The following is a 9,660-nucleotide window of genomic DNA, read 5'->3' on the forward strand; positions in this document are numbered from 1 at the left end:
CTGTATAGATATCAACATGGACTCCATATAAGTAATGCCGCCATATCTTCAGAGCGTGAATCACCGCGGCCAATTCCAAATCGTGAGTTGGATAATTTTGCTCATGTTTCCGTAACTGTTGAGAGGCATAAGCAATCACCTTACAATTTTGCATCAGTACACACCCCAGGCCTGTGCGCGACGCATCACAGTATGCAGTTTAACCCTCGGTGCCTTCTGGAAGGGTAAGAACCGGAGCGGATGTCAACTTATCTTTCAATTTATGGAAACTCCGCTCGCACGCTTCTGACCATTGAAACTTGGCCCCCTTCTGTGTTAATTTTGTAAGGGGAGCTGCTATGGAAGAAAATCCTTCTACAAATCTCCGATAATACCCAGCAAGGCCCAAGAAACTTCGGACCTCTGAAATGGTTGTTGGTCGGGGCCAGTTCTTACCGTCCTCGATCTTCCGATCATCAACTTTTATACCTTCATTGGACACGATATGGCCTAGGAAAGCCACCGAAGTTAGTCAAAATTCACATTTAGAAAATTTGGCATACAGCCTTTGATCTCGCAATGTTTGCAACACCTTTCGGAGGTGATCCTCATGTTCCATCTCCGAACGAGAATATACCAAGATATCGTCAATGAACACTATAACAAAAACATCCAAGAAGGGCTGGAATACTGTGTTCATCAATGCCACAAACGCCGCAGGAGCATTAGTCAACCCAAAGGACATAACCAAGAATTCAAAATGCCCATATCTCGTTCGAAAAACTATCTTTGGAATGTCTTCCCCTTTCACTCGTAGTTGATAATACCCTGACCTTAAGTGTCAATTGAACCTTCTCGAACTGTTTCTTTTTTAGAACCAAAAAGATTTGTGCCAAAATAACAGATGCCAACAAGAACAAAAGTCCTTGGACACGTAATGGATCTTGAAGTACTATTTCTGCATCTCGCTGACCAACTCCGACTACATTAGGATTACTCGTTAATGGTTGATCAAATTTGATAGATTCGCCCTCGGAAACAAGAAGTTCTAGTCCTGGAGGGATAATATCAACCACTTGACGTCCCTCCGACGCATCCGTATGGTTATCTCATATAACCCCTTTTCTTTTCGTATGATTTTGCAATCTTTGAGAAGCATTTGGCGCCCTGTAGCTGGTCAAACAAATTATCAATTCTCGGCAACGAATATTTGTTCTTAATAGTCATTTTATTCAATTGCCGATAGTCAATACACATTCTTAGGGAGCCATCCTTCTTGCGTACAAATAATACCGGTGCTAATGAAGCCCTTATCCAGCAAATCCTACAATTGCACATTTATTCCTGCAATTCAGCAAGGGACATGCGATAGGGTTGAATAGAGATGGGTTGAGTGTCCGAATACATGTCAATAGAAAATTCAATTTCCCTTTCGGGAGGGAGACGAGGTAATTCATCGGGGAATACATCCTGAAATTCATTAACTACAGGAACGGATTGTAAAGTTGGCGGTTCGGCCTCCATGCTCCTAACTCGAACCAAATGATAAATATAGCCTTTGGAAATCATTTTCCGCGCCTTAAGGTAGGAAATAAACCTACCCTTTGGAGCCGGAGTATTGCCCTTCCATTTGAGGATCGGCTCACCTGGAAACTAAAATTTTACAGTTTTGGACCGACATTCCACATTGGCATAGCAAGAGGCTAGTCAATCCATACCTATGATAGCATCAAAGTCCACCATTTCTAACTCCACTAAATCAGCAAAAGTTTCATGACCACATATCGTAACCACAGACTTGCGATAAAATCGTCTCGCTACAACCGGTTCTCCAACCGGAGTAGAAACTAAGAAAGGCTATAAGGAGTGATATAAGATAGTGTAGAACCCGAGTCAATCAATGCATAAACATCATAGGAACAGATGGATAAAATACATGTCACATCATCTGGGGACGACTCAAGATCCTGCCGCCTTGTAAATGCATATATACGGTTTTGGTCAACGCCGGAACTAGGCACCTGACCTCTTCCCCTACCTCTACCGGCTAGAACTGAGGAAGAACCTTGCCCAGGAAGGCGAACAGAAGATGAGGAGCCTGCGATCGAACCAGTCGGTTGTGCTGGGCCTCCTCTACCGCGAGATGGATAGTTTCCCATAACATGACCAGGCTGCCCACAATAGTAACACACCCCATACCCTGGCGGCACTGGCCAAAGTGCCCCTTATCGCACCGATCACAACGGGGCAGTGGGGGCCTTGCCTGGCTTGATTCTCCCCTATAAGAATGAATTGGCGCTCTCGAACTCTGACTCGGTCCAGAAAAAGTGAGTCGATCATAACGCTGCCTCGAAAATCGAGAGGGGGCACTAATTGCTAAAGGAGCTGATCTTCTATAAGAATAGGGCCTATCACCTTCCTGATAAGCACCTGAATTACCTGCGGATCTGGCCCACTTATAACGGCCCATATTCGGGTCTTGCTCGGTCCGCTGTTAACGTTCAAGGTCCTCCAAATTTTGAGCGTGTGCCTGGATGCGAGCAATATCTATGCCATCCTATAATGAAGCCCTCATACAATCCTTAATCAAGTGAGGGCCAAGTCCAGTCACAAAATGGTGTACCCTATTTTCCATGTCAGCCACCATTATTGGAGCATATCTAGACAAGGATTTGAACTTCAAACTATACTCCCGGACGCTCATATTGTTCGGGGGAAGTAATAGGAACTCATCAGCCCTAGCCCGACGAACCTCAGCAGGCAGATAATGATCTAAAAAGGCCTTGGTGAATTCGAACCATACTGCTGGAGGTGCATTCTGCCCTCTCGACTGTTGCCAGTTCTCATACCACACTGCAGCCACATCCCACATTCTATAAGAAGCTAGCTCCACTGATTCTGTATCAGAAGCATGACGTCGAGAAGCATGTCAACGGTCTCCTCGGGTCAAATGTCAGCTAAAAAAGCTCAAAAAAGGGTCAAAAAGAACGAAAAGGCTATAACGACCAAATGGGTCGTTACAGCTAATGAAGGACTAAAATGCCACAAGGACAAACATCTAGCCACTAAGGGCAGAAAAAGGGTCAGAATGCCACAAGGGAAAATATCTAGCCACAAGATCTATATAGGACGAATGCCATAAAGGCAAACATCGGGCCAAAGGGGTCATATCTGTCATTAACATGCCAAGAGGGCCATTCATATTAAACTGTGAAGAGGATCATTCATCGAAACTGCCGAGAGGGCCATATAGCTTAGAGGGCCATACCGTCAAAAGGGTCATACAGCTAAGAGGGCCAGACTGCCAAGAGGGCCATACCGCCAAAAAGGCCATACAACAAAGAGGACCATACCGCCAAGAGGGCCATAATGCCAAGAGGGCCATTGTTTACACCTAATTTTCACCGCATAGGACGCGTATTTTAATTCTCAAAATTCCTGAGTTAAATACGAAGTGAGGATGCACCTTCAAAATTAAAATTTCAAAAATTGATGTTTAATTATTATTCCGTAAAATTGATAATTGCAAGGAAATTACAAGTTATTTACTTTCATAAACTTAATTCAAAAAAAAAATGCATATCCCGCTCTGTCTAGTTCAGGAAACTTGGTAATTTAAACAACGTACGAGTTACGGCTCATTTTGACCGCATTTTTTTCACATTTTTAAATATTCTCCAAAACTATATCAATATTAGGCTTGTCTTGAAGCTAATATTTTAAATTTATGAGTTTTAAACTTTAATCAGACTAAATAATTATTTTTATTTAAGTTATACGCATATTTTAATACTTAGTTTTATTTTTTTTTATTTTTTAACTTTTCAAAAAACATGGGAGGGAGGGGTATATAAGGCGGAGGGACCAAAGTTATCCTTTGATAACTTCAGCTCCACCTCGTCTTATTTGGAAAACTGAAGAATTCATCGTCTTCTTTCATCATCAATGGCGACTTAGGTTTAGGGTTTCATCGCGATTCTAATTCGGTTACTTCCATGGCCATTTTTTGTGTGATTTCATGAGGGTATTTGTCCCTATCATTCCCTCTACTGATTATCAGGTCTAATTTAACCTAATTCATTATTTTTAACCTAAATTCAATTATGACTTGGGTTGTTGCTCGGTTCCTTGTGGGTTTTTGGTTGCCATGGGCAAGGTTTAAAGCCTTTAGCCATCTTGTGCACCAAAGACCCCAAAAGCAGGGACCTAGGGTAAAAACCCGTTTGAATTTTGATACAATTTTGGGGTTTCTATCCATTTTTAGTACTGTGTTACCGTCAATTTATTTTGTCCTATTTAATGACTAGGCGTACTATTCGGTTATTCCCTTAAAATTTAGGGATTTTGAATTAGGGTGTAGTACGAATTGGCTGGATTTTTGTTTGTTTATATGATGTGTACAATATTTGAGTGGATAATAGTACTAACTGTACAATTTTGCGAAAAATTCCTTATCCTATATCCTAAATTTCAAAATCTTTTGAATATGAGGGGGAAATTCTATTTTGAGGTATCGTCCCTACCATTTTTACCCCTAGCTCACTGAATTTGCCTATAAATAGCAAGTTTTTGTTCATTGTAAGGAGCGAGAATTTTTTTCATACCCTAGAAAATACTAAGTATACTAGCCTATATATCACTATATTCCTACATTACACCATGGATATACTATAATATACAATATAAAATACTATAAAGAATACTAATATACATTACTCTATAGCCTATACTACTAAAAATAGAAGTTATTTTCTGGAAAGTTGAAGAAAAGGTTTAAGGTCTTGTTTGGTGTTGAAGCTTTGGATCCCAATCTCCCTTTTGATCTTTAGGTTGCCCCTAAGAAAGGTAATTTCTAATCTCCACCCTACATTGCTTTGTTTTCAAGTTGTTCTATGTTGTTGTCTAATTGTTGCTATTAAAATGTGATTATTTTGATGTTTGTACTGTCTCTGCTATGTTAATGTAGTGTTTTCTGTCAGTTTAGTGGTGTTAAATGGAGAATGATGGCTAAACTAGTCTAAAAAAGGAAAAGAAAGATAGTTCTTTAGCTTAAACCTACTGTTACATTGAGTCATTTGGGAAATTTTGAATTGTTTCGTATGTCATTGTGTTTTAAGTGTGTGTTGGATATGTTGATGTTATGAGGACCTGTGTATACAGAAGTGGCTTTTAAAAAATAAAAAAGAATGTTTTGCTTATGGTTCAGAAGTTACTCTTGTACTGCTTTCCTTTAAAATTATCCAAGTTTGATCCTTTTGTGTTTACAAGGCCTGTTTGGTATTTGTTTTGGTGCTGTCTCCGGATATGATTTCAAATTAGTCTAAAAATTGTTGAAGGTCTGTTTTGAACTTGTCTAAGGCTCCTTCTAATAGTTAGAAATGGATTAGTGGCACTCTAATGACTAATAGTTGACTAATGGAGTTCTAAATAGTTCTAAAAGGCAAAGTATGGCTATACAGGGTGTTAAATACTTGTTTCACTGGTTTTTTGACTCTAAATAACTAGCTAAGTGTGTCTTGTGCTTAGACATTGTCCCACTGCTGTTCCTATTTTTTGAAAAGGGTAAGAGTTGATTCTGAGATTCTATTTGATGTTTCTGAAAGATAATGAAGTCTAAAATGGGAATAAAGTGTTGTTAATGCTAATTTTCCTCTTTACTACTTTGGCTAAAAGACTTTCTATGTAGTTTTGTTGTAGAAATAAAGCATGGTAAGGTTTAGGGGATCTCTAATGTTTCATAGTGTGCTTAGGGTAAAAAAAAAATGAGTTTGAAATAAGTAGAAGGGGTTTTGGTTGATCACTGGTCCTCATTATTTGTGTTGAAAGTTTTGAAGTGGTATTTTGTGGTTTATAATTGTCTGATTGCTATTTCTAAATACCTTGTGTTTCTGTGTTTCTAAATGATTGCATTAAAGCCTACTTCTATGTGTCTTTGATCACTGCTGAGTTGACTTAACGGTGTCATTTCCTTAGTATCATGCTTAAGTTGTTTAGGATGAAAATGTGGTATTGATCATTTAGTTTATAATCCTAAACTGTAAAGAATGGACTACTGGTTCCTTAATTGAAAACTTAGTCTAGAAATGAAGTTTTACTGGATCTATGGCCACCATTTGACTCTCCAAAGCTGCTTGATTCCAAAATAGCTTTAACATGCCTAAAACTTGCATGAACTCACCTCTATTCCCCTTTGTCTAGCCTGTTCTCTATTTGTTTTACATATCAGAGTCACTATCCATGTTTGAGTGCTTTATATAAGTAGTGTTGGGTGCTTAGTCTAGATTTTTTGTATATTCAAGTTCAATATAAACCTGAGCCTGTGACCATGTTACTTAATTATTCCATTAAAACCAACTTATATTATCCTTTACCAGCACCTAATATGTTACTGGCTTGATATGTGTTCTTTGTTCTCCCTTTAGCCTAGCTGTTTCTATTTGTTTAAGTTGACCACCTACATTTATGTCTATTTCCTTTGTCCTAGTCGCTTGAATATTGGTTGATATCTTGATCAACTATTTAAGTGTGATGGCTGCCTTAGTCTTAAAACCCAAAAAAACTATTTCTAAAAATTACTTGCACTCACTGGTTCTAGCTGATCATTCAAATCCACTTTTGGGCTTAAGTGTGATCCTTGGAAACTTGCATAGTATATATGATCCTGTGACCTTAAATACACCATATGATTGCACTACTTCTAACTAGACTTGATGGAAACTAGCTTTGAAAACAAACACCTGCATTCTGTGACATTCTTTCTTGAAACCGACAACTAAGAAATTGGATTTGTGACTTAAATTAGGCTATAGAACATGTTGTTTGTCTATCTATGTGATCACATGCACATTGCATTTCAACTTGACCTTTGATACCCCATATTTTTCGAGATGTTAACTTGCAATTGGCATCCTAAAACTTGACCAATTTGACTCCTTAAACCTGCTAAATGTGAATTTGACACTAGACACTGTTGTTGGAAACTGTTTGTTGTGAAAACCTTGATAAAATGAACTTAATGCAGTGTCACCTTGGAATTTAGAACCTTTTGAACCCATTCCAAGAACTGCCTTAGTGAATGAAGAGCTAGGCATTGGTTTCATGCCGATTACTTGTTGTGTATTTGGTTTATTTCTCTATTGAACTTGTCATGTATGACATCAGTTTTCAAGGTCTTACACCTTCATTATGTTGTCACGTTGTTGTACCTGCTTCTATGTATGTTATACACTCTGCATTGTAGTCTCTTACTATTTGAAAGCCCGGTGTTCCTTCATTTGACTGTGCCATTCTTTTGTTAAGTTCTGAATATGTGTGTTTGTTTGTCTGTGTTCTTGAGGAGTTTGAGAGTTAAAATTTGAGATATAAAAGCATGCTACATGTGAGATTACTAAGGTACAAGATGGGTATGCCCCTTCTTGGTGGTTTTGCCCTCTTGATCCTTGGATATATGGGAGGTATACTTTGTATAGTCAGGTTTATACTTAGTTAAAACATAGTTAAAATCAGGGTATACTAGTGGTATATGTGGGGTATACCACAGTTTTCATACTTAGAAAATTTTTGAAGAAATAAAAGGGTATATCAAGGGGGTATATTGTGTATATGAGGTTCCTACACTTAGAATTTTGAAGAGAAAAGGTAGCTGGGCCATTAGTTGGGCCTGGCACTTTGTTGGGCTGTTTTAGTCGATTATTATTGCTGATTATATCTCTATTTGGGCTTCCATACGTTCTGATTAGCATCATTTATTATTGGGCTTGGCCCAGAAAGTTGTAATTCATATTTTGGCTTTGTAATAAGTTATTTAGTTTAATTTTCGTATCTAATTTTAAGTGTTGGATGTATACTAATGCTGAACATACCCTTTGCATCTTATACCTCTCAAAACCCATTGGTGGGTTTCCACGAGGCCCACCAATGTGTATAGATCGAGTTTACAAAATGAAGCACAATCTGGAGCAAACGTTGGACCCGAGGAACCAAAATTGCATATTTACTTCTCTATTTGGGCTTGGTCGGCCCAGATTCTCTATCTCTTTCAATTACGCATTTTAAGTTATTATTTGTGCAATTATTATGTCAATTGGAACCCTTATGATATTGTCGTATTTTAAAGTCGCCAAAATGAGTTTACTACAAAAATCAAGATTAATTTTGAGACTTTAAATGCAAATTGGGACTGATTTGATTAAAGGACCAAAACTGCCGACTTTGTAAAATGTGGGACTGATTTGAACATTTATAAAACCCTATGGACTTGGACGTGTGGACTGATTTGGACAAAACTTGTGAGACTAATATGATTATTTAGACTTAAGTTTAAAAAATAAAATTTGACTAAAACTTAGCAAAGAATAGAATAAAAAATGGACTATATAGATGTAGAGTATTATATGGACTATAATGGTGTATCTAAATTATTTTCTTAAAACTATTTTTCTATATTCCAAAATATTTTTCAAAACTATTTTTTGGGTGGACTTACGTAGAGTCCTATTTAGGCTAAGACCCTTCGGGTATTAGCCTAAGTGTTCTAGTCCGACACCCGACGCCCAATTTCGGGCAAAACTATACCACTTTTATTTTTCGAAAGTGTGTATTTGCATGAAAAACTGACTCTTTACTGCGGAAATACGAAAACTTAAGCAATTTTTATCAAAAACAATTCATAACATTAAAGCACACTATTAGAACCCGTAGGTCAACCGTATTTTACGGATCCTTAATATCGGGGTGCCTAACACCTTCCCCGAGGGATCACCAGAACCCTTACCCATACTTTGGTTAGATTATGTTTTCTTTTAAAATTTAGCCGTTTTAAATGAACCCTTTTCGAATCGGTTTTCCTAATTTCCTAAAAATTAGGTGGCGACTCTAAAAATAAAGTTCATTTAGAGCACCATCCCGTAGAGGTATATTTTTCCTTTTTCCCGGTACGATTGACAACCGTACTTCCCTAGGATACTTTCCTATTTAAATGAGACAAGTGCTAATACGAATCGAAAAAAATATCGACCTGCTACAGATGGCGATTCTGCTGGGGACAATTTAAGGTTCTAACTATAAGGGTTCAAATAATTTTTGTGTTTGCGTGATATAAATTGTTTAAGTGATATAAATTATTTATGTGTTTAAATTTTCGCAAAATATAACTATCATTCATTCATACTCCACCACTCTGGGCATTTATTTTATTTTTTTCCAAAGGTGACGACGCGGGATGAGCTGCGGTCATATCTTCGCTAAAAAATCTTTTTCTATATTCTTTGGAGGTTTCTAATGTTGAGTGGGCATGCGGTCATCCCACAACCTTAGAGAACCCACCCCCAGCTTGTCCGCTTGGGTAACCTGTGTCATTTGTTTGAAAAACCACTCTAGAATAACTAGCATAAAGCGAAGCCAAATCCTTACTTATATAGCACATGCTGACCATAGACCGGTTTGGGTATCTCAGACCTACCTGAATCGGACAGGAAAGACACCTTACTGTGTTCAGATGGTGTAAAAACTTGAAGACACTGCATCCCACTATTTGCTATTTGGAAGCATTATTGTGCCATATGTGAAAGAAAATACTGTTCCTGGGGGTGGGAACTATGTTCTGTCTTGCAGATGTCTCCAGATGTGCAGTTCGATATGGTTATGGGTCCACCACCAGGTTTAGTGATGTGGTGGGATAGT

The sequence above is a fragment of the Lycium ferocissimum genome, chromosome 4 (genome assembly GCF_029784015.1).
Source record: "Lycium ferocissimum isolate CSIRO_LF1 chromosome 4, AGI_CSIRO_Lferr_CH_V1, whole genome shotgun sequence".
Lineage (NCBI taxonomy): Eukaryota > Viridiplantae > Streptophyta > Magnoliopsida > Solanales > Solanaceae > Lycium > Lycium ferocissimum.